This window comes from Hyperolius riggenbachi, chromosome 6, assembly GCF_040937935.1.
Source record: "Hyperolius riggenbachi isolate aHypRig1 chromosome 6, aHypRig1.pri, whole genome shotgun sequence".
NCBI classification, from domain to species: domain Eukaryota; kingdom Metazoa; phylum Chordata; class Amphibia; order Anura; family Hyperoliidae; genus Hyperolius; species Hyperolius riggenbachi.
The window spans coordinates 275,141,432-275,166,966 of record NC_090651.1 but is presented as its reverse complement, the minus strand read 5'-3'; the positions used below and the strand labels follow the sequence as shown (position 1 = coordinate 275,166,966).

Sequence of the window (25,535 nt, the reverse complement as noted above, 5' to 3'; positions counted from 1 at the left end):
GAATAGTCCATCTCTTCATAGTGGATTCTCAGCAAGGCTTTTATTCTTTATAAAGATATTCCCTAAATAGGATTTAAACAATGATGCTGGCCAGCTTCCCTGCTCCCTACACAGGTTTTTGGCAGTTGGACAGTGCAACTGTCATTCACTAAGTGCTTTTGAAAATAAATATATCCCGGAGAATACCCTATAAAGAGATGGACTAGTCCAAAACTTGTCACTTCTGTCAGATTTCTACTACCTACTGTAAGTGACAGCAACATAAGAGAAAAGTAATTTATGGCTCATTTTACTCTGGAAAAAAATGTACTTCTTATTTGTATATGTTTGCACATATTTTAAATTGTACAGATTTTCACTGTAGTGCCTCTTTAAATCAAAACATTTTTTTCAAGTGCTCTTAAGTCAAATTTCTTTTTATCCTGATATTTATGAAATAGTTGAGCAATGTGGCAAACAGATCAATCCTTCTCTGATTTTAATCTGATCAGAGAGGGATCAAAACCTCCCGATACACTGCGCACAGATTTTCTGTAGATTTCACCATGAAATCTATTGAACTGCACTGAAATTTACCGTCTTGTCTGGTTGTAATTTAGATAGATTTTTTCAGGGAATCGATTAAAATTATGATCAATGTGGCTTGCTGCATCACATATCGAATCTGACAGTAAAAATCAATTTGTTTATGGCCAGCTTCAAATTAAAACTACCACACAATTCTGGCTGTCCAATCTTGTCCAATCTTATCACATGTATGTGATATGGGGAACTACCCAAAGTATCTATACAAAGAATATTCAGTCTGGCTACCTTTCTACATCATGGATTTGGTAGAACTGCACACAATTGTACAATCAGGATTTCCTAGTCTGTGGACACTGTAGGATTAACATGAATTTAAAGATACATTTTACTATACAGATATAACATGTTTCTATATTGCTGCACAACTAATTGGGCTACATGAGTTGCCACTGTAGGTGAAAGGAGGAAGGAATGCTTGCTGATATTTTTTGCATTAATAGTAATGAGTACAAATTTCGCATAATCGCAATTTTGCATCATAATTTGCAACTACGATGTGAAACCATAATGTGAAATTTCAAGAAAAATCTTCATTAATTTAGTTTGTAATCCTAATCAGGAACCGTAATTTCGCAATTTTGCATCATTCTCCATACTGAATTTAATGGTTAATATCAAAGCCCCCACGCGTGTTATTGTCACCAAAGTTGCCATGTATGTTAAGGAGAATTGCGGGAACAAGACAAAAAATTTTTTCCAAAAGACCTTGTCGTTTTTGAGAAAATTGATTTTAAAAATGCAAAGGAAAGATGGTTTTTAAAGGAAGCCTAAACTGAGAAGTATATGGATTTTTCCTTTTAAAATCATACCAGTTGCCTGACTCTCCTGCTGATCCTGGGTCTCTAAATACTTTTAGCCACAGCCCCTGAACAAGCATGCAGATCAGGTGCTCTGACTGAAGACAGACCGGATTAGCTGCATGCTTGTTTCAGGAGTGTGATTCAGCCACTACTGCAGCCAAAGAGATCACCAGGACTGCCAGGCAACTGGTATTCTTTAAAAGGAAACATCTATATCCCTCTCAATGTAGGTACACTTTAAACTGTCATTTTTCTGAGTTTAAAAACAATTTTCCTTTGCATATTTAAAATCAATTTTCTCAAAAACTACAAAGTCTTTTTGACTTTTTTTCTCTTGTTTCCACTATTTTCCTTAACTGCTTCTGCCCTGGGGTAATGGAAATCTATGCCCTGTTTGTGGCTGCTTATTCCCATTGGCTCACATTGATGAGAGGGTCAGGAGCCAATGAGCCAGCTTACAGAGCTCTGCCGCCATAGCGAAGGCAGAACAAGGGGCCTACGGAGGCGGGCGAGTGGGGTGACCAACGAGAGTCGGTAAGCCCTGGTTTTTGGTACCAGCAGTCTCTGGTCCTTAAAGCGGAATATAACCCTGCATTTCAACTTTGCTCTAAAACATTATTTACAGCATATTATATGCAACCAGCATTTTTTTTTACTAGACCAGCATTGGAAGGGTTACACACAGAAGTTCCGTGGAGAGAAATGCATATGCATCCGAAGTTTAGATAGATACATTTAAGTAAACACAATGTAACAAGTGTGAAATGTGACACACTCTGACTGTGCAGGAGATCCCGGACACAGAGAGAGAGTGAGTCACATTCCTCACTTGTTACATTGTGTTTACTTAAAATGAGTGGTACTTACCGGGGGCTTCCTCCAGCCCCAAGCTCCCAGGACCTCCCTCGCCACAGCTCCGCCCGCAGCCGTTTTGCCGGAGCTCCGACCTGGTCCCCGGCGATGACGTCAGAGCGACTTGGAGAGTTGCCCTGATGACTCCTTTAAATGTATCTATCTAAACTTCAGACTTAGAGCAAAGTTGAAATTCAGGGTTATATTCCGCTTTAAGGGGCCAGAGACTGCTGGTACGCAAGTGGTTAACATATGTATGAATTTAGAAGACAATAGCATGTATAGTTTAACTGCTAAAGTAGGCAAGGAAATGTGAAAAAATTACAGAAAATTACAAATAAATATCTGAAATCAATTGAATGTCCAAATAATAATTACGTATGGTTATGATTAGTAGATTACGATCCTCACTAATTATTAAACTGAAAGGTGCTGCATGTTGGAAATGCTGGTGCCAAGGATACTGAGGATAGGCTCATGTCACATTTACACACATAAAGCACTCTATGACAACTATGACATCTATGCATGGTACCCCAAAAGATTTTACATTCTAAGTACGAGGTATTGTTTCAAAATAGGTAAAGTGGAGATCTTACCTGTCAGGGAAGAAGTGTCCCTGTGCTCATTGTTTGGACATTTTTATATGCTCAGACCACCCACCTCTTGATGGACACAAGCCCAACGAGATAAATAACCAGATAACTGAGCAATATGGGGAAATAGAAGGAGACACAAAGGAGAGGCACCATCCATCTGTGATTAGTAAATGTAATAATGACCATTCTCATATGTTTTATTACACACAAAAATTCTGGAGAAAAATAATGCCGTTCTCATCTTAAAACACATCACTGTATTAGATTAATTATACATTTCCAAAGTTTCAGGGATTCTGCTTGCCAAGCTCTTTGTGTGTTTTGACTGATGACAAGTACAGGGTCATGGTCTAGCAGAGCAACTCTTGGCACTCTTACAGCTGCCCAGGTTAATGAGAATGCTGCAAATACTAAAGTAAGGGAAAAGTAAACAGAAAGTTATGTTGAATCATAGTTTGAGTGCAGTATATATATGTTGGTATGATATACATATAGTTTTAGTGCAGTAAATGTGTTGCTATGATACATATAGTTTCAGTGCAGTAAATATGTTGCTACGATACATTTAGTTTCAGTGCAGTATATATGTTACTTCAATGCATCTAGTTTCAGTGCAGTATACATGTTGCTATGATAAATATAGTTTCAGTGCAGTATATATGTTGCTATGAAACATATAGTTTCAGTGCAGTAAATATGTTGCTACGATACATATAGTTTCAGTGCAGTATATATGTTGCTATGAAACATATAGTTTCAGTGCAGTAAATATGTTGCTATGATACATATAGTTTCAGTGCAGTAAATATGTTGCTATGATACATATAGTTTCAGTACAGTATATATGTTGCTATGAAACATATAGTTTCAGTGCAGTAAATATGTTACTATGATACATATAGTTTTAGTGCAGTAAATATGTTGCTATGATACATATAGTTTCAGTGCAGTATATATGTTGCTACAATGCATATAGTTTCAGTGCAGTATATATGTTGCTACGATACATATGGGGACAAATGTGGTGTTGCAAGCAACTGCATGAAAAAAAAAAAACTGTCTCGAATAACGTGAAACTGTGAGGGGTAATAGTTGTCCATCGCTATTTATTCTTTATGTCACGGAAGTCAAATCTTGCTTTAGAGTTTCAAATCAGCAGATTATTTCAAATAATAAAACAACTGACAAAAATAATGGGACTCCTAATGTTATACAGGGTGGGCCATTTATATGGATACACCTTAATAAAATGGGAATGGTTGGTGATATTAACTTGCTGTTTGTGGCACATTAGTTTACGTGAGGGGGGAACTTTTCAAGATGGGTGGTGACCGTGGCGGCCATTTTGAAGTCGGCCATTTTGAATTCAACTTTAGTTTTTTCTAGGAAGAGGGTCATGTGACACATCATACTTATTGGGAATTTCACAAGAAAAACAATGGTGTGCCTACTTTCAACGTATCTTTATTCTATCATGAGTTATTTACAAGTCTCTGACCACTTATAAAATGTGTTCAATGTGCTGCCCATTGTGTTGGATTGTCAATGCAACCCTCTTCTCCCACTCTTCATACACTGTAAACAACACCGCAGGACAAATGCTAGCAAAGGCTTCCAGTATGCGTAGTTTCAGGTGCTGCACATCTTGTATCTTCACAGCATAGACAATTGCCTTCAGACCACCCCAAAGATAAAAGTCTAAGGGGGTCAGATCGGGAGACCTTGGGGGCCATTCAACTGGCCCACGACGACCAATCCACTTTCAAGGAAACTGTTCACTAGAAATGCTAGGACCTGACACCCATAAAGTGGTGGTGCACCATCTTGCTGGAGAAACTCAGGGAATGTGCCAGCTTCAGTGCATACAGAGGAAAACACATCATCATGTAGCAATTTTGCATATCCAGTGGCCTTGAGGCTTCCATTGATGAAGAATGGGACCACTATCTTTGTACCCCATATACCACACTGTCATCTGAAGGCAATTGTCTATGCTGTGAAGATACTAGATGTGCAGCACCTGAAACTACGGATACTGGAAGCCTGTGCTAACATTTCTCCTGCAGTGTTGCTATCAGTGTGTGAAGAGTGGGAGAAGAGGGTTGCATTGACAATCCAACACAATGGGCAGCACATTGAACACATTTTATAAGTGGTCAGAAACTTGTAAATAACTCATGAAAGAATAAAGATACGTTAAAACTAAGCACACCATTGTTTTTCTTGTAAAATTCCCAATAAGTTTGATGTCTTACACAACCTGTTCCTATTGAAAAAACAAAAGTCGGATTCAAAATGTCTGACTTCAAAATGGCCACCATGGTCACCACCCATCTTGAAAAGTTTCCCCCCCCTCACATATACTAATGTGCCACAAACAGGAAGTTAATATCACCAACCATTCCCATTTTATTAAGGTGTATCCATATAAATGGCCCACCCTGTATTTTACTATCTGATGTCCTGGTGTTGCCCATGTATGTATTTAGTGTTTGGTGGTTACTGACTCCACCACTTTTTCTTCCCTTGACACACACTCAGTCAATGACCAAGTGTGTGAGCTGTAGTGGCCTTGGCATCAAAAATGTAAATGTATGTTCCAATTGAAATGAAACAAATGTGATTGGCTGTTTGTGGCTTGAGGCCTCAGTCAACCAATGACTGACTGTACCAGGTTTGAGGCCTCTGGCATTAATAGTGTACAAATGGCAGCAATATAAATATTCCCCTTGAAAATCAATCGGTGAATTCTGTTTGATATAATATATATAAGTTTTTTGCAGACTCCAAGAGGTTTTCTTCCAAGATTTCCCTGTATTTGGCTCTATCCATCTTCCCATCAACTCTGACCAGCTTCCCTTTCCCTGCTGAAGAGAAGCTGCCACCACCATATTTGACAGTGGGGATGGTGTGTTCAGAGTGATGTGCAGTGTTAGTTTTCCACCACACATAGCGTTTTGCATTTTGGCCAAAAAGTTCAATTTTTGGTCTCATTTGACCAGAGCACCTTCTTCCACATGTTTACTGTGTCCCCCACATGGCTTGTGGCAAACTGCAAATGGGATTTTTTATGCTTTTCTGTTAACAATAGCTTTCTTCTTGCTACTCTTCCATAAAGGCCAACTTTGTGCAGTGAACGACTAATAGTTGTCCTATGGACAGATTCCCCCACCTGAGCTGTAGATCTCTGCAGCTCATCCAGAGTCACCATGGGCCTCTTGACTGCATTTCTGATCAGCGCTCTCCTTGTTCGGCCTGTGAGTTTAGGTGGACGGCCTTGTCTTGGTAGGTTTACAGTTGTGCCATACTCCTTCCATTTCTGAATGATTGCTTGAACAGTGCTCCATGGGATGTTCAAGGCTTTGGAAATATTTTTGTAGCCTAAGCCAGCTTTAAATTTCTCAATAACTTGATCCCTGATCTGTCTGGTGTGTTCTTTGGACTTCATGGCGTTGTTGCTCCCAATATTCTCTTAGACAACCTCTGAGGCCATCACAGAGCAGCTGTATTTGTACTGATATTAGATTACACACAGGTGCACTCTACTTAGTCTTTAGCACTCAGCAGGCAATGTCTATGGGAAACTGACTGCACTCAGACCAAAGAGGGCTGAATAATTACGCACACCCCACTTTGCAGTTATTGATTTGTAAAAATGTTTGGAATCATGTATGATTTTTGTTCCACTTCTCACGTGTACACCAATTTGTATTAGTCTATCACGTGAAATTCCAATACCAACATTGCCAAGTTTGAGAAGCCTGCCATTAACCATGTAAGAATGACTGCAGTTTACATTTTCCCATGTAAAAAATTTAGTTGTTGGCTTTGCCCACTTTTTCTAACCTCGACACAAAGGCACTCAACTACCAAGTTTATGAGCATTCAGGTCCTTGGCATCAATAATTTAAATTTTCAAAATGAAATAAAACAAATCTGATTGGCTGTTTGTGGCTCTGCCCTTTTTTCTGAATTTGAAAACCAGTCACCCAATGACCGACTGTAGCAGGTTTGAGGCCTCAGCCATCAGCAATGTAAGAATGGCATTAATGAAAATCAAAAATGAACAGCTGAAATTTGATTGACTGTTTTATGCTCCACCCACTTTCCCTGAATTGTTCACCTTGGTAACTAACTAACCAACTGTGACAAGTTTGGGGACTTTGGCCTTGTTACTGTAAGAAAGGCAGTCTTTTACATTTTTTTCCATTGACGTCAATGGGTGAAAACTGATTGGCTCTTTGTAGTTCTGCCCAGGTGTGCAGGGGGTGCATGAGACCCCCAGAACATATCTTCCCAGGTAGTAAGGCATCTGTATACCAAGTTTTATTGAAATAGGTCAAGGCGTTTGAGTGATCTCGGCACACACACACACCACTCCGAAATCATGGACATAGATTGCTGAGACATTCACTGTACTTACGCTGCTTCTGTAGTTCTAATTGAGACCTCTGCACCTGCCAATAGCTAGTATGAGTCACTTTTCCAATGCAAACTCTTCCAGCTGTGTCAGGTGTGAAGGATTCTTTCCCAGACTGCCTGCTTCCGTTCTTTACAAAGGTGTAATTCAGAGGGCCACCTCAAAATAGTCAACTGTTTTGTTCTTAGCCATTTTGAGTGCCTATAACGGCGTGTTTTGGGTTATTATCCTACTGAGGGATCAATGAACTGTCAGTGACACACTGGACAGTATGCAGTGCTCCAGATTGTCTTGATTGTCTTGAGACTTAAAGGATACCCGAAGTGACATGTGACGTGATGAGATAGACATGTGTATGTACAGTGCCTAGCACACAAATAACTATGACAATACCAACTATAAAACACTTTCCTAGCAGAAAATGGCTTCTGAGAGCAAGAAAGAGATAAAAAGGGGAATTTCTTATCAGTGAGGGTCACAATGTAGTCACTTCCTGTCTGAGTCAGGACTGAGTCAGCCACTTACATACCTGATATGTAACTCTTCCAGACAGAGAAGGAAAAAAAGGAACACAGCATAGTTATTTGTGTGCTAGGCACTGTACATACACATGTCTATCTCATCATGTCACATGTCACTTTTGGTATGCTTTAATTATTTCCTGCACACCCCATGCCAAACTCAGCAAAGCAGCTGCAAGGAGAGAAAAACCAAGCTACAATAAATGTTGGAGCTACAAATAAATGTTATTTTGTTATAACGAATTCTGGTCTGTTTATCTTCAAGGTAGGTAAGTCCACCACCTTCCCCCTTTTAAACTGTTTTTAGATGTTTTTACTCTACATTAGCACCTCTGTTCAAAAGTTTTGTATAAAGCAGCTGCAAGATACAATCATGACTCCTACATGTGTGGCTGGTGGGAAATAGTGGAGGTGTGATGCAGCGCTGGAGTAGGTAAATATTACATTTCTCCACTGCGCTTATTCTGCAACATGAAAGAGGGTTTCTTGGGGGGTGCAAGGGGTGTGTAGCTGGGTACGTGTGTGTGGGGGGGTATGACAATGTTACTTGGGGGTTCATGGCGTGGGTTGGTTTTTATGCCCCTGACCAGCACCATACAAAGCATCTGATATAAGATATTTATTTTATATCTTCCTGACAGTGCTTTACAATAAAAATGCAACTACAAACAGAATGCAATGATTTGCAAATCATGTAGCTTTAATTAAAAAGAACAAGCAGAAGACATAGCAAATGTTGAAACCAAGAAAATATTATTGTTTTTCAAAACATACGTTCATTTTAAACTTGATGGCGGCAGCACATTTCAATGAACTTGTTCCAGGGACATGTTTTCCACTGTGTTACTTCACCTCTTCTTTTACCAACATTGTGTAAACATTGTGTAATGCGCATTATTGTAGTAGCCCGAGCATTATGTAGGTTGCGCTAACTGTGCAAAGCATGCTACTCTATTGGCATCAGTACCTGTGCACTGTCTGCACATGGCAGTTTAACCGTTATTGAATCAGCTCCCTTGTCTGTTTTTCACCAGAAAATTTTGGAAGCCCCTCACAAGCAAAAAGTTTTACAAATAAGGCATAAAAAGTAATACTTAGTTTAAGTTTATCTGGAGTAACCTATCTTTTGCTTGAAACTTATTGTATAGATATGGTGACAAAAAGTTAAAGTGGACCTAAGCCCAGGACTTCCTCTCTGCTCTAAAAGATAAGCAACTGTATAATAACCTTTATAGAAAAACATTTACTTGTTTCAGCTTATAGAGCTCCTTCAGAGATGTTGCAGTATAGTTACAGAAAGGGTTAAACTCCTGTGTCTACATATAGCCTGTCTGAATGGCACACCCACGGCACATATCAGACAGAGATGACATAAGGGAGAATTAGACAAGCTGTTACACACAGGGTGTGTTTCTCTGTGTTTTCTTCTCTCCTGTGGAAGAGTTTAGGTCCTCTTTAAGAAGCAATAGTTCATGCAATACATTTTGTGAATCAGCATTGCGGCAGCATTGCAAGTTTTGATTCCTCAGAGCACAGGACAGTTTCTCACTTTACTGCAGGCTTTAAATAAGTGTGGGCCCAAAGAAGGCAATGGTGTTTCTGGATCATGTTTATGTATACTCTCCATTTATGGTAAACTTTAATGTCCATTCTTAGAAGCAGAAACAAACAATATTTTTAGACCACAAAGTGATTTCCACTACTGAGTTGTGTTTGTTTTTCATGCAGTGTTGCCTGAAAGCCTGGAGGTCTTGGCCACCCAGTTCTGACATTTGGCTTTGTACCTTGCAAACATATTTCTCCAGATTATCTGAATGTTTTAACTATATTAAGTACTCTCGCCATACAGCGCTTGGTCCCCGTATCAGGGCCAGGACACTATGTGCATGGAGTTTGTGTTCTCCCCATGTTTGTGTGGGTTTGCACACAGGCCTCCGAAGAAGCAAGGCTCACCCCATTGCGAAATGGTCGTAAGGCCGTGCACCCACAGACATCTCCCTCACCTCAGCAGCAGCACCATAAGTACCTTTATTGTTCAATTAAACTTCTTTGATTTTGAACTATTTCACCTTCATACCTGTACACTTGCTACGTTCAATTAAAGCTACAGTGCCAGACCACCAATTTTTATTCGGTTTGTTCATCAACACTGGTTCACCATGGTCTAGACCAGCCTTTCTCAACCTTTTTACCCGGGAGGAACCCTGCAAATAACTTTTGGATTTCAAGGAACCCCTGCAAACAATTTTTCGATCTCGAGGAACCCCTGCATTTATTTTTCAGGAGGTATGGTCTTTAAGGCTAATTTCACACCAGGACGTTGCGTTAGAGGGGGCGTTAAGGTCGCATAACGTCCCCCTAACTCAACGCCTGGTGGTGCTGGATCTGGACGTCAGAGTGAGCCGCGTTGTGCAGCTCACTCTGGCGTCAGTGATGCCGTGATGCGCACTCTTGTGCGCATGCGGCATCACGTGGTTCCGCCGGCCAATCGCCGCACAGAGCGGCTGCTCCAGGAAGTAAACACTGCACGTCATAACGTGCAGTGCATATTAATTAGCCATGTGCCTGGCCGCTCTCCGCTCCTCCCCAACATTACTGAGCATGTGCAAGCAGTCTAACGCGGCTCAGCCGCGTCTAAAGTACTGCATGCAGTACGTTGCCTTGTGACGCAGCGTTACAATGTAACGCAACGTCCGCACTGTGAACAGCCCCATTGATTTTTCATTACTGTGCGGTGGGCTGCGTTACAGGCTGCTCTAACGTGCGCCTGTAACGTCCCACTGTGAAACCAGCCTAAAAGTAGGTGAGACTGTTAATTTCACTACCTCCTATTACACTGACACTCATTATACTGTGCTCATTATTATTCTGACCCCAATTTAGTGCTTCTTTTTACAGTACCCCCTTTTATAATGTGCTCTACTATACTTCCCTCACGATGGGGTAAAATGCCAAGGAACCCCTGCAGAGTCCTCAAGGAACCCTGGGGTTCCAGGAAACCCTGGTTGAGAAAGCCTGGTCTAGACAGTGGCGGGTCCAGGAATTTTTTTTAGGGGGTGCTATGCAGGTGCTGGACCAATTTCCGGGGGAGCAGACGACCTGCGGCGCGCAAAGCCAAAAAAATGGGTGTGGCTACAACCAAGGGGAAAATGGGTGTGGTCATGACCGGATGAGGGCGGGGCTAACTGTAATTTAAACTGAACCCAGGGTGAGAGTGATATGGTGGCTGCCATATTTATTTCCTTTTAAACAATTCTAGTTGCCTGGCAGCCCTGCTGATTTATTGGCTGCAGTAGTGAACTGAATTACACCAGAAACAAGCATGCAGCTAATCTTGTCAGTTCTGACAATATTGTCAGAAACCCCTGACCTGCTGCATGCTTGTTCAGGGTCTATGGTTGAAAGAATTAGAGGCAGAGGACCAACACGGCAGCCAGGCAGCTGGTATTAATTAAAAGGAGATAAATATGGCAGCCTCAATATTATTCTCACCTCGGGTTCCCTTTAAAAGTGCAACGCAAAGACAGAGGGCCCACGTTTTGGTGACCCTTTCCCCAGAAAATTCACATAATTGTGCAGGTTTTCTCAAGAAAATACACGTAATGTGAGCAGATTTGAACAAAAAACACGTTCAATGACCCCAATATGCACAATCGTTATCAGATATGACCCCAATATGCACAATCGTTATCAGATATGACCCCAATATGCACAATCGTTATCAGATATGACCCCAATATGCACAATCGTTATCAGTTATGACCCCAATATGCACAATCGTTATCAGATATGACCCCAATATGCACAATTGTTATCAGATATGACCCCAATATGCACAACCGTTATCAGTTATGACCCCAATATGCACAATCGTTATCAGATATGACCCCAATATGCACAATTGTTATCAGATATGACCCCAATATGCACAACCGTTATCAGATATGATCTCAATAAATTTCTTCGCGCTCGCACACTGAATACAACTGTTTCCCACAACTTGCAAAGTGCTGGAATTGCATGCACGGCTCTGCTCCTGATTTTTGGGGGTGTGTAGCAATCTAAGTGGAAAAGGAGCGCTCCATAGTGCATTACTGTATAAAAGTTTTTATTCGCAAAAACAAGTTCTACTTACAAGATAGAAGAAATAATGCGCATTTCAGCGGGCAGAACCCCGCTCTACCTCCCCTTGGCGATCTGTCCTTCCGCTTCTGTGGCCAGCAGTGCGTACTCCGTTGAGCTGATGCTCGTATCGCTAGAGGGTGGGCGGGGTCAGGTTTCTGGCGTGCCTACAGCGTCATTACGCGTTTCGGCGCTCTGCGCCTTCGTCAGATCAGATATGACCCCAATATGCACAACCATTATCAGATATGACCCCAATATGCCGTTATCAGATATGATGACCCCAATATGCACAACCGTTATCAGATATGACCTCAGTATGCACAATCCTTATCAGATCTGACCCCAATATGCACAATCCTTATCAGATCTGACCCCAATCAGCAGCACCACCTGAAAAAGAAAAGAAGAACCAATTTACTCACCTAGTCAGAAGACCTCCTGTTCCGACCTCCTCCTCTTCCGACCTCCTTGTGGCGCGCAGCTCAGCTCCCACGATCCTCTTACTTCCTGCAGCAGCCTGCATCCGGCGAGCAGGGCTACGGGAAAATGGCCGCCCGAAGCCCTGCACTGCAGACTCCAAGTCTGCAGAGCAGGGCTTCGGGCGGCCATCTTACCGTAGCCCTGCCTGCTGCTCCATGCTGCTGCTGTGAACTGACTCGGCGTCTCTTAGACGGCGTCTTGGGGGTGCTTGGACAATTTTAGGGGGTGCTGGAGCACCCCCAAGCACCCCCCTGGCGCCGCCACTGGGTCTAGAGCAGGCATGGGCAAACTCAGCCCCCCAGCTGTTACGGAACTACAAGTCCTTATGAGTCATGACTGTGGCTGTCAGACTCCTGCAATGCATTGTGGGACTTGTAGTTCCTTAACCAATGAACCTTCCTGGATGTAAGTTTTACGTCCAGGAGGCCATGTGTGCTCCCGCGGCCGATCGCGCGTGTACACGCGCGCTCGCGGGCCGCGGTTCGTTAGCCAGGCAATCAGTGAATCGGGCTATGGTGCCCGATCACGGATTCCTCTCCCCCGCAGAAAAAGCGACAGCTTCTCTCGGAAGCTTCGCTTTTTCTGGCTCTAGCTTCCCGATGCGTCTCTCTAAGCGTACATGTTACGCTTAGAGTGACGTCACGTAAACAAACTCATGGCTGCCATCTTGTGGCCAAAAAGTAAAACTACACCTAAATGTAAAAAAATAATAAATTACACATATATTTACATTCAAAAATTTCAATTTACATCCCACCATCCCAAAAATATCCACATAAAATATTTAATAAAAAAAACAAAAAATATTACAATAAAAAAAAGTAAATATTTACCTAAGGGTCTAAACTTTTTAAATATCAATGTAAAGATGAAATATTTATATATATTTTTAATTATAAGCTTGTAAATAGTGATGGATGCAAAATGGAAAAAATGCACTTTTATTTCCAAATAAAATATTGTCGCCATACATTGTGATAGGGACATAATTTACATGGTGAAATAGCCGTGACAAATGGGTAAATGCAATACATCGGTTTTATTTATGGAGGCATGTATTATTTTAAAACTATAATGGCCGAAAATTGAGAAATAATGAATTTTTTCCGTTTTTTTCTTATTCTTCCTGTTAAAATGCATTTATAGTAAAGTGGCTCTTAGCAAAATGTACCCCCCAAAGAAAGCCTAATTGGTGGTGGAAAAAACAAGATATAGATCAGTTCATTGTGATAAGTAATGATAAAGTTATAGGCTAATCAATGGGAGGTGAACATTGCTCGGATGCATAAAGTGAAAACGACTGAATGCGAAGTGGTTAAAGAGAACCCGAGGCAGGGTTCTTACAACGCAATCCCCATACAGAGGCTGGGTCTGCCTATAGAGCCCAGCCTCTGTTGCTATTTAGCTTCCCCCAATGCACCCCCTGCACGCTGTGAGACCCCATTAATCACAGCCGCGCTGTGCGGGCTATGTTTACCTCACTAATGTCAGTCTCCGCTCTCCCCCGCCTCCTGAATCGCTCCGGTCCCCGCCCGCATCCCTTCCCTCCAATCAGCGGGAAGGGTTGTGGGCGGGGACCGGAGCAATTCAGGAGGCGGGGGAGAGCAGAGACTGACAGAAAGATAAACACAGCCCGCTGCGACACGCTGCGTGTCAGCTGCGCGGCTGTGTTTTATGGGGTCTCACAGCGTGCAGGGGGGGCTTTGGAATAAGCTAAATAGCAACAGAGGCTGGGCTCTATAGGCAGACCCAGCCTCTGTATGGGGATTGAGTTGTAAGAACCCCGCCTCGGGTTCTCTTTAACAGCTGGAGGGCCAAGTTTGCCCATGCCTGGTCTAGAGCATGTAGTTACTGCTGAGGTTTGAACATCAGCAGCTGTCAATGCACTTGTCAGCATCCAGCTGTTCATACTGAGTGCCTGCCTCCTTCTTGTTGTTTTTGTGTGGGTTTCCTCTAGGTATTCTGGTTTCCCCTCACAACACACAAATAATTTGCAATTGTACATTGGTTGAACATTCTTCTCGGATGACTGTACTATTTGCTCATGCAATGTTTCACAGAGGGCTTCCCACTCTTCTACCCACCTTACCAGTGGCGTAGCTAAGGAGCTGTGGGCCTCAATGCAAATTTTACAATGGGGCGCCCCAAGCACTCTATACATAGCAATTGAGATGGCGCACCAAAACCTGCCAATGGCAACTACAGTGTCTGAGGTGCAAGAAGGGGATGGGGAACAGTTTGTTAATGATTACCACTATTCAAAGTATCTATAGAAGTGATTATTATGAGCACAGGACCAATAGAGAGCTAATACTGTAGCTAAGGGAGGGTCGTCTGGGGCCCCTCTGGCCCAAGGGCCCCGATGCGGTCGCAACCTCTGCAACCCCTATTGCTACGCCCCTGCACCTTACTCAGCTTCTCTGGGAATGTTCTTTTTATACCAAATCATGTTATTGACCTGTTGGCAATTACCTAATGTTAGTTGTTCCACTAGGTGATTTATTTATGTATATATAGATGTGTACATAAAATAGAGGCACTATGAAAAAGAGCACAGGATACAGACGAATTTCTTATTGTACAATACTAATTACAAAAATATTGGTTTATAAATACATTTTGTTTTCAATTATCACTTTGTTTAAAATTAATTTTTAACGATTGTCGTTATTCCGCAGACACATAGTTTATGTTTAATCATGTTTCCAACAAGGAAATGAACAGCGCTACTTAAAAACAAGTGCCCACCTGCAAAAGAGTGCAAGCCCCACCCGTGGGATATAATACACACAGCATACACATGACCTGTCCGCCACTGGAGGACGCTGGTCCCCTGCAACAGCCTGCATGCAACCTATTAAGTACTCGTCCCTCCCACTGCGAAGAAGTCAATCCTCCATGGGAGGGGACCTAACACTAACTAAATCCTAACCTATGTATATGCATAGCCTGGGTGCGGCTAATCAAGTAAAATCGAAAATTGAAAATTGCGCAAAAGGTGGATCAGCGCAACACCAGGCCGCCTCCGAATGGCCTCCATCAGAGATGCGCTGAGCCCCCCCCCCAGGAACTACAAACGCACCTTGAACCCAAACAGAAGCTCTGCATATACACCAAAAGCATGGCTGTTAAGTGGGAGCAGCTGGGTTCAAGGTGCGTTTGTAGTTCCTGGGGGGGCTCAGCGCATCTCTGATGGAGGTGCGGCTAATCGATTTTACTTGATTAGCCGCACACAGGCTATGCATATACATAGGTTAGGATTTAGTTAGTGTTAGGTCCCCTCCCATGGAGGATTGACTTCTTCGCAGTGGGAGGGACGACTCGAGTACTTAATAGGTTGCATGCAGGCTGTTTGCAGGGGACCAGCGTCCTCCAGTGGCGGACAGGTCATGTGTATGCTCGGTGTGTATTATATCCCACGGGTGGGGCTTGCACTCTTTTGCAGGTGGACACTTGCCTGTTTTTAAGTAGCGCTGTTCATTTCCTTGCTGTGTACTGGTTTAGTTCGTTTTTGGTCAGCTGCTCCCACTTAACAGCCATGCTTTTGGTGTATATGCAGAGCTTCTGTTTTGTTCAAGGTGCGTTTGTAGTTCCTGGGGGGGCTCAGCGCATCTCTGATGGAGGCCATTCGGAGGCGGCCTGGTGTTGCGCTGATCCACCTTTTGCGCAGTTTTCAATTTTCGATTTTACTTGATTAGCCGCACCCAGGCTATGCATATACATAGGTTTGAATTTAGTTAGTGTTAGGTCCCCTCCCATGGAGGATTGACTTCTTCGCAGTGGGAGGGACGAGTACTTAATCATGTTTGCGTTTGATATTTAGCAGAAACTATCATTTCTGAAAAATTTTAGTGGCTGATCTTTTAAGTCCAATATAACATCTTTCTGCCAATCAAACGGTATTTTAGTGCTACCATTCCCCTAGTGGTGCCTAACCTTAAGACCTCGCTGTGGATGCCTATCCCTAAGACCTCCCCCTGGTGGTGCCTAACCCTAAGACTCCCCTGGTGGTGCTTAATCCTAAAACCCCAAAATTAAAAAAATCTCAAAAAAAATGTAAAAAGTATTTTAAAAAAGTTAAATTACATGTCAAAACGATAATTAATAATTCTAAAAAAAAGTCTCCTGAAATTAAAAATCTCAAAAAGAATGTAAAAATGATTTTAAAAAAAAAGTAAAATGACATGTCAAAACCTTAATTAACGTAATTAGGATCCTAAAAACGAACTAAAAATGAGATAGAAAAGAGTACAATATCAAAATATTGAAAAGTTAAAACTATAATTAAAAAAAATGATAGTTGTGAAAACTAATTTTATAACAATTTGTTTCCGTCTTAGCTACACTTGGCGTGAGGCGGTCGTTATGAGGTTAAGACCTTCCTGTACCTGGCAGTAAAGTTAATTTGTGTGCAGATTGCAGTTTTTAGTGGTGTTCCTATCCTTATTTTAGCGGAGTTCCTATTTAGCGCACCTATGAAATAGGGTGCAGGATACAGCCGATGTACGGCTTGCCCTGTTCCTGCACAAGTCCCGGGGGCGTTAATTGCTATTCCCCCTCCAGGTTGACATGGATGGTAGAGAGTGATATAAATTGGCTTCCAGCTATCGCTGGCCGCTGAGTTACAGTGTTTTAAAAGTAACTTCAGCTCCATCTTCTGACAGTGCCAAAGTTACTCACTGTTGGCCGCCATAGCCGTAATTCCTGTTGCGCCCTATGGTGGCGCTGGCTGTGTCCAAAATCTCTTGCGCTGTTCTGACTGCACTCTATTTAGGCTGTGAAATAGAAAAGAATGGTAGAAATAAAACTAAATATCTACTGGATTGTTTTTTTTACAGTGGATGCATATAAATAAACTTTCTATAGGTTGCTACATAATCAAATTCACCTTCTTAAAAACACACACACACACACACACACACACACACACACACACACACACACTGAAATACCACACTTTAAGGCTGCTTACACACAGAGACGTTACAGGCGCACGTTAGTGCGCCTGTAACGCTCCCCCAACGCACAGCAATGTAACACAAGTGGGCTGTTCACACAGCTCACGTTGCGTTACATGTAACGCTGCACGTTGTCCGGAAAGTGCAGCATGCTACGACGTTAGAGCGGCTATAGCCACGTTAGACTGTTTGCACATGCTCAGTGGGGGGCGGAGAGGAGGCGGGGAGAGCCAGCTACAGTAGCCGCGCACATGGCTACTTAATATTCACTGCACTGGCGGCCGCTGATTGGCCGGCGGGACCACGTGATGCGGAGTGTCTCGCTCCGCATCACATGGTCCCGCCGGCCAATCAGCGCCACTCTGGGAGACCTTATAGGGATAGAGCCGCCTAACGCGGCTCACTCTACCGTCGGCTCTTGCAGCACCATACATTGTGTTAGGTGCACGTTATGCGACCTTAACGTAGCACCTAACGCAACGTCTTGGTGTGCAAGTAGCCTTAAAGCATTTTCCACACTTTTCACCGTTTTTATGGAAAACTACTGAAAAATGGTTGCACATATGCCAATTGTGCTATTTTCCTGAAAGAAAAATTACAGCACGCAGCTACCAGAATTGAGGCCATTGAGGTTTTTCCACCTTCTTTGATTTCACTTCCTTCCACCTTTGAAATTAGCCTTTTGCATGCAGCAGCTACAGCTTAGCCCATGTATGCACACACGTCATTTTCTATGGTTTCCATGGGCTCTGATCCACAGGACCCTGGGCCATTTACACCAGATGGCATATCTCCAGGTTAGACACAAAACATCAGCTGAACTGCTGAATGGTGGACTTTATACTGTCACTCTGTCTGAGGTAAAATATAAAGAATCTCAGAACATTGGAATTAAACACACTCTGTGAATGGTTCAACAATATTGGCAGGACTATTACTCGTGTTCACGGTCATCAACCTTCTCTATTTGTCATGTCCTATAAAGTCATTCGATGTGGTTTTCTTTTTTTCACATTTTGTTTTTTTAACCACTTCATTTTAGGAGATAGTTAATTGAAACTCTGTACAGTGGGTCCCCATACCTTTATAACTTTAATATTGTCTTCCCCTGTAGTGCAGAGGTGCCCAGTTACCAGGTCCTGGAACCTATGTTGAGATCCAGTCAGAAAGGCTCCTGCAATGGAGCACTCATATATGACTGTCGGGCAGTCATGCAGCAGGTCAGCATTACAAATTCATATCAATCCATAAGTAGAGGGATACCGTGATGTATTAAAAAAAAATGGGGGGGGGGGGGCTAGGATTAAATATAAAAGCATGTGCGCTTCAAAAAAATGCATGCTGTAGAAAAACAAGGTCGGATTTATACTTTTTGTGCCTCTAGGCCAAGTATGTTGTGACCCCCTTTTTTGTGCCACAGTGCCCCTCCTATTCCATGTGCAGCCTCCTCTTCCATGTGTATCAACCCTGTACAGCAACCCCTCTCTTTCATGAACAGCTCTCTTCAGCATCAGCTTCCTTTTTCATGTGTTGCTCTCCATTTCTAGCCTTTCCAAAAATTTGGGCCAGTAGAGAAATGTGTAATCATTATAAATGTATGGCTGCCTATGAGAAGGTTCACCTGTCCAAGCAATTATCAATACTCCTGCATGGGAAATAAGGCACTTATCTTAAATAACATAACATGAGAAGAACACCATTAACAGTATAGTGAGCAGACATGTGGGGCACGGGAAAGTTAGCAAATATGGGAGATACAAGGAGGAAATTAGTAGAGATTTGTGCATAAGTATGGCAAGAACTGATGGGCCTCATCGAAGGTGAGCAGACATGAGGAAAGGGTGAGAAAGGATGGTGGGCACTATGAGGAGGAGCAGCGATGGGTGCAAGAGAGGGGTGGTGACATTAATGTGGGATTTGAGGAATAGCGTCTGAGCAGAGGTGGGCAGCACATAGCAAGGCAAGGATATGGGAATATGGGGAGTGCAGGGAGGGTGGAGTGATTGGAGATAGGGAGCGCAAAGTAAGTGGAGATGGGGAGTGCAGAGTAATTGGAGATGGGGAGTGCAGGGAGGACGGAGTGAGTGGATATGGGGAGTGCAGGGAGGGTGGAGTGAGTGAAGATGGGGAGTGCAGGGAGGGTGGAGTGAGTGGAGATGGGGAGTGCAGGGAGGGTGGAGTGAGTGGAGATGGGGAGTGCAGGGAGGGTGGAGTGAGTGGAGATGGGGAGTGCAGGGAGGGTGGAGTGAGTGGAGATTGGGAGTGCAGGGAGGGTAGAGTGAGTGGAGATGGGGAGTGCAGGGAGGGTGGAGTGAGTGGAGATGGGGTGTGCTGGTAGGGTGGAGTGAGTGGAGATGGGGAGTGCAGGGAGGGTGGAGTGAGTGGAGATGGGGAGTGCAGGGACGGTGGAGTGAGTATGGAGATGGGGTGTGCAGGGAGGGTTGAGGGAGTGGGGATAGAGGGTGCAGGCCGGACTGAGTGAGTGGATATGGGGAGTGCAGTGAGGGTGGAGTGAGTGAAGATGGGGAGTGCAGGGAAGGTGGAGTGAGTGGAGATGCGGAGTGGAGGGAGGGTGGGTGAGTGGAGATGGGGAGTGCTGGGAGGGTGGAGTCAGTTGAGATGGGGAGTGCAGGGAAGTTGGAGCGAGTGGAGATGGGGAGTGCAGGGAGGGTGGAGCGAGTAGAGGTGGGGAGTGCAGGGAGGGTGGAGTGAGTAGAGGTGGGGAGTGCAGGGAAGGTGGAGTGAGTGGAGATGCGGAGTGCAGGGAGGGTGGGTGAGTGGAGATGGGGAGTGCTGGGAGGGTGGAGTCAGTTGAGATGGGGAGTGTAGGGAAGGTGGAGCGAGTGGAGATGGGGAGTGCAGGGAGGGTGGAGTGAGTAGAGGTGGGGAGTGCAGGGAGGGTGGAGTGAGTAGAGGTGGGGAGTGCAGGGAAGGTGGAGTGAGTGGAGATGTGGAGTGCAGGGAGGGTGGGTGAGTGGAGATGGGGAGTGCTGGGAGGGTGGAGTCAGTTGAGATGGGGAGTGAAGGGAAGGTGGAGCGAGTGGAGATGGGGAGTGCAGGGAGGGTGGAGTGAGTAGAGGTGGGGAGTGCAGGGAGGGTGGAGTGAGTGGAGATGGGGAGTGCAGGGAGGGTGGAATGAGTAGAGGTGGAGAGTGCAGGGAAGGTGGAGTGAGTGGAGATGCGGAGTGCAGGGAGGGTGGGTGAGTGGAGATGGGGAGTGCTGGGAGGGTGGAGTCAGTTGAGATAGGGAGTGCAGGGAAGGTGGAGCGAGTGGAGATGGGGAGTACAGGGAGGGTGGAGTGAGTAGAGGTGGGGAGTGCAGGGAGGGTGGAGTGAGTGAAGATGGGGAGTGCAGGGAGGGTGGAGTGAGTAGAGGTGGGGAGTGCAGGGAGGGTGGAGTGAGTGGAGATGGGGAGTGCAGGGAGAGTGGAGTGAGTAGAGATGGGGAGTGCAGGGAGGGTAGAGTGAGTGGAGATGGGGTGTGCTGGGAGGGTGGAGTGAGTGAAGATGAGTAGTGCAGGGAGGGTGGAGTGAGTGGAGATGGGGAGTGCAGGGAGGGTGGAGTAAGTAGAGATCGGGAGTGCAGGGAGGGTGGAGTGAGTGGAGACGGGGAGTGCACTGAGAACGGTGTGAGTGGAGACGAGGAATGCAAGGAGCGTGAATTGAGTGGAAATTAGGAGCACAAATGGGGATATAAACATGAGAACACAAGGAGATGGTATGGGCAGGGAGAGGGGCAGAGGGTGTGGAATCAACCGAAAAGGGGTGCACTATGATCGTATGAGAAGGGTGGGGGGAAGCAAAGACTGAGAAGATTAACATGATAGGCACAACATGACAGATGTGGAAGGAGTGGAATAAACATTCTTTGCGCCACTTTTTGCTTTTGCTTCGTGCAACTTTGCTGTTGCTCTTTGTCTTGCCCTCTGCCACTTTATTCTCTCTCCCCCTCTCTTTCATTCCTTTCATGTCCCTATTTTTGCTTTCTCTCTCTCTCTCTCTCTCTCTCTCTCTGCCATATCCCTGTGGTTAATAAATCTCCTGCCATCCCCTTTGCTTTCCACCTTTATCCCTTTATCAGGGTCACATTTGGATCAGTCGCTTTGGCGTGTGCCACAGTGATACATAATGTACTCATAGTGTGGGTGTACATTAAATGTGACATGTCAGCATCGTGGATGAAGTGTTTTGATTTGTCTCAGGTACTATGATATGTATCCTTTAAACCAAGCCCATCATTTAACCTTGCCTAGTGTGTGCTGCAAACTTTCTCTCTTTCCTATACCTATCCTAATGATAATTGTCCAAAACTGCTGCAATTTACTAGACTCTAATAAAGAAAGAAATTAATTATACCCAGAAAAGGCTGCACCAGGAGGACAAGAATGCCAACAATTATATGACTATGGCTACTCTTTATTATGGGTTGTACCCCATAAAAGTGCCACGGAATATGTTGGTGCTTTATAAATCAATAATAATAATAATAATAAAAGGTACAATCTTAAAAAAGGATTAAAAAGGGAGACAGTCACCTGGCAATATACGTAGTTCATACTGTATATATGCATAAGGTGCCCAAAAGGTGCAGTAACATTGTAATGTGATGTCTAGATTACTACCAAAACAATGAAAGTGCTGCAATGATCTCATATGTGTAAAGAACCACTGAAGTGAAAAAAAAATGTTATAATGATGTGTATGTGTGTAGTACAGTTAAGAAATAAAACATAAATAGCACAGCAGAGACATAAGTCTAATATTGTTTCCAGTACAGGAAGAATTAAGAAACTCCAGTTGTTATCTATGCAAAAAAAGCCATTGAGCTCCGACTTTCAAAGTGGCAGAGAGCTCTGTCTTCTGAACCTTGTTATCTCAACTGCCAGTCACTGCATTGTTTTTTATTCTGCAGAGAACAGTTTAAAAGTTCATTAGCCTGCTCTGTAAAATCATTTACAATGCTGAGTAGTGTGTAAACTGCAAATATTAGAGAATGATGCAATGCTATAAAAAAAAACTATATAACGAAAAAAAAAATTATGAGAATATTTTCTTTGCAACTAATGTTCTAGTAATTATCCGTACTACACATACAATTCATAATATCATAATTTTTTTTTTTACTTCAGTGTCTCTTTAATAAACTGTTTACCCTGCCTATGTATATCAGTGTGTCGTATAGTGGGCTGTAAATCTTGAGGCTAATCCCAGAGTCCTAAAATACTGCAATAGGCACCACTTCATCACTATGCATTTGTTAGGTACGGTAACTTGAGGAATTTGTTACTTGGTTTTATTTTATAACCACATTCCTATTTCTGATTTACTGCTAAGTGCATTAAAGTGAACCTGAAGTGGGTTTTAACTAGAAATGCCCCAGTGGGCTTATTATGTACTCTTCTAAATCACCTTACTTGTATCTCCATAGAGTAGGCAAAACCTGTAACAAAATAACTGTGGCATGAATTGGACATGTTAGAGACATGTTAGATGATCTAGGTGCATTAGGCTGATAAAATTGCTGTACACAGGCAGTAAACTGCATTTTTACTAATATGTACACCAGTCACTTAGCGTGAGTTGTAGAAATGGCGCATTAACTAGATAATGCAAGCATTGTCAGTGTAACGAGTGTTGCGCTACTTATGTAAGTATATTTCACAACAAGACCCCAGATATCTGGCACAGGCGTGGATTGGCTGATGCCAGATTCATGTACCAAGAAAGCACAAACCTCCTCCCCCGTGCAGCTGAAAATACTTACCGAGCCTCCAGGTGCCGTCTTCTACGGCTTTCCGACCTCCTCTGTGTACAGCTCCCAGCATGTCACCTGACTCGCATCAGGTCACGTGACATGCTGGGAGCCGTGCTTAGATGCTGGAAAGCTGAAGGGAGCTGCAGGAAGCGGAAGAGACGTTGCCTGGAGAGAGACTCAGTCAGTATTTTCTGCCATGCAAACCACTGTCCCAGTTATCCCACTCAGGTGTGCCAGTTAGCTGAGACTTCTGGCTGCGTAAGCTCCAGATAACAGGCTTTGCTGTAGCAATGTGCACATAACTTAGGTTACGCAATCTGCGCTGTTTGCGTAACCTGCGCTACATAACTGATGTATGTACTGGTAAAACTGCCATGTGCTGCCTGTACACATAAATGTTACTGATGTTAAATGAATCAACCCCAATACCACAGTAATCAAGTGTACAAAAGTTGCTGTTGTTTGTTAAATAAGGTTTCTGCAGTCTTGGAATTCTCTTTTGACGTTTTAAAGTGTAACTGTCGGGCATAACATAAAAAAAATCAATTCTTTATTTTCATCTGGTAAATAAGTAATAAGGATGCTAACCAGGCAATCAAAAAGTTAAAATCACTATTACTTTTCTTGTTGATAAATGATCATCCCCAGTTTACCTGACTCTTATTTGGCACAAACAAAATTTGCACAGCGGTAGACATGGCAGCGCTTTCAAACAAAACTTATACCTGAATGATTTATCTGCATTGACGTGCAGAGCTACAGTAACTGGACTATATTACACACCTAGCACTCACTACAGGCAAAGGGGGGGGGGGGGGTGTTAGCTTCAGTGATAATGTGTGCACAGATTATTACCTAATAGCCTTCCCCACGGTGGTGACGGACCCCCTCGGGGAAGGCCTAACACTAGTCTAGTAATAAAAACATAATATTCCTCATGCTGCTAATCATTAATGGTATACACTAGCTGCCTGCATTGCTTCAAATCTACTTTCAATTTTTTTTTAGATTAGAATAAGCACATAATTTGCATCTGTTTTGCATTCAAGGCATGTATTTAGCCCCAGAGGGGCTCTTCATTGCCTCTGTTGGTTTACATTTCAGGTGCAGCCTTGAGTGCTGTCATTTGACTGTCTGTCTGTTTGATGAAATGTGTATACCATTTATGATTAGCAGCATGAGTAATATTACGTTTTTATTGCTAGACTAGTGTTAGGTCTTCCCAAGAGGGGGTCCGTCACCGCCGTGGGGAAGTCTATTCGGTAATAATCTGTGCACACATTATCACTGACGCTAACACCCCCCTTTGCCTGTAGTTAGTGCTAGGTGTGTAATATAGTCCAGTTACTGGAGCTCTGTACGTCAATGCAGATAAATCATTCAGGTATAAGTTTTGTTTGAAAGTGCTGCCATGTCTCCCTCTGTGCAAACAAAATTTGCAGGGCATGCTGGGTTGTCCTTTTTTGCTTCTCTACTTTCCCCTCAGACTTAACTAATGCAGCCTGATTGGCTGAAGCCTCTTTCCCTCCTGTTTTTCCCTCCCCCACCTCTGTATCTCTGATTGGACAATATTTCTCATGCCGAGACAATGCACTTTCTATAGTGAAAGGGTGGGCAATGCATACACAATAAGGCAGAGGAGAGTAAGGTAGAAAATGACATCAGGATTGGCTTCAGATTAGCCACAGTTAAAATGGGAAATGCTAAGAAGGACTTCCTCTTTTTTTACTGTAGAAAAATCACTAAAATCAAAACGTGGACAGTGCAACACATATGTTATGTAAGTAGAGCAAGTATGTATCTACTTATATATGTGTTGTTGTTTTTTTCTGAGATAGTATGGATGACAGCTCCTCTTCAATGGCAAAACCAGAAGCGACAGACAGACTACAGGGATTCTGTTGGTTCAGGACAGGAAAAGGAGGACACAGTACTTTATGCACTCATGGAAGGCAGAAGACAAGGAAAATGGACTATAGGAACATTTGGACACATGTAGAATATTTAGCAGCAAGTCCTGCTAGTCATCTTCAACATAGCAAGCAACTCAGAGTATGTATTAAAACGGTACCAAAGAGAGTTTCAGTGTCTGTGGGTCGGCTGCTGCTGTTCAGATAGCATCATCCCATTGTTCAGACTGCAAGGAGAAACTCTCTAGATTACAGCTGATGGCAATGAGAATCTGGTACTGGAAGTGACCAGTATCTGGAGCTTCTGACCAGATCATTTGAATATTATTTATTGACATCAGCTAACCAGGGAGTTACTACATAAACAAAACAAGATGTGCAACTTTGCCTACACAGGCCTCGGAAACTGTGGAACTTCAACACAAACCTGACCTGGAAATAAACCAATGAAAATAACAATTGTATCTATAGTCTTCCTCCTAAATATGCATAAAGAAGGTCCACACAATACGATTCAAGAACCGTAC

The 25,535-nt window shown here is 43.3% G+C and overlaps 2 long non-coding RNA genes across 2 annotated transcripts in view; both read left to right on the top strand.

Annotated features, from left to right (window-relative positions):
• LOC137521535 (uncharacterized) overlaps positions 1-25,535 on the top strand; it is a 70,524-nt gene that overhangs the window by 2,536 nt on the left and 42,453 nt on the right. The window lies entirely within an intron of this gene.
• Positions 159-25,467, top strand: LOC137521536 (uncharacterized). The gene is made up of 3 exons (XR_011022146.1): positions 159-246; positions 18,458-18,563; positions 24,937-25,467. It is a non-coding gene; the product is annotated as an uncharacterized lncRNA (long non-coding RNA).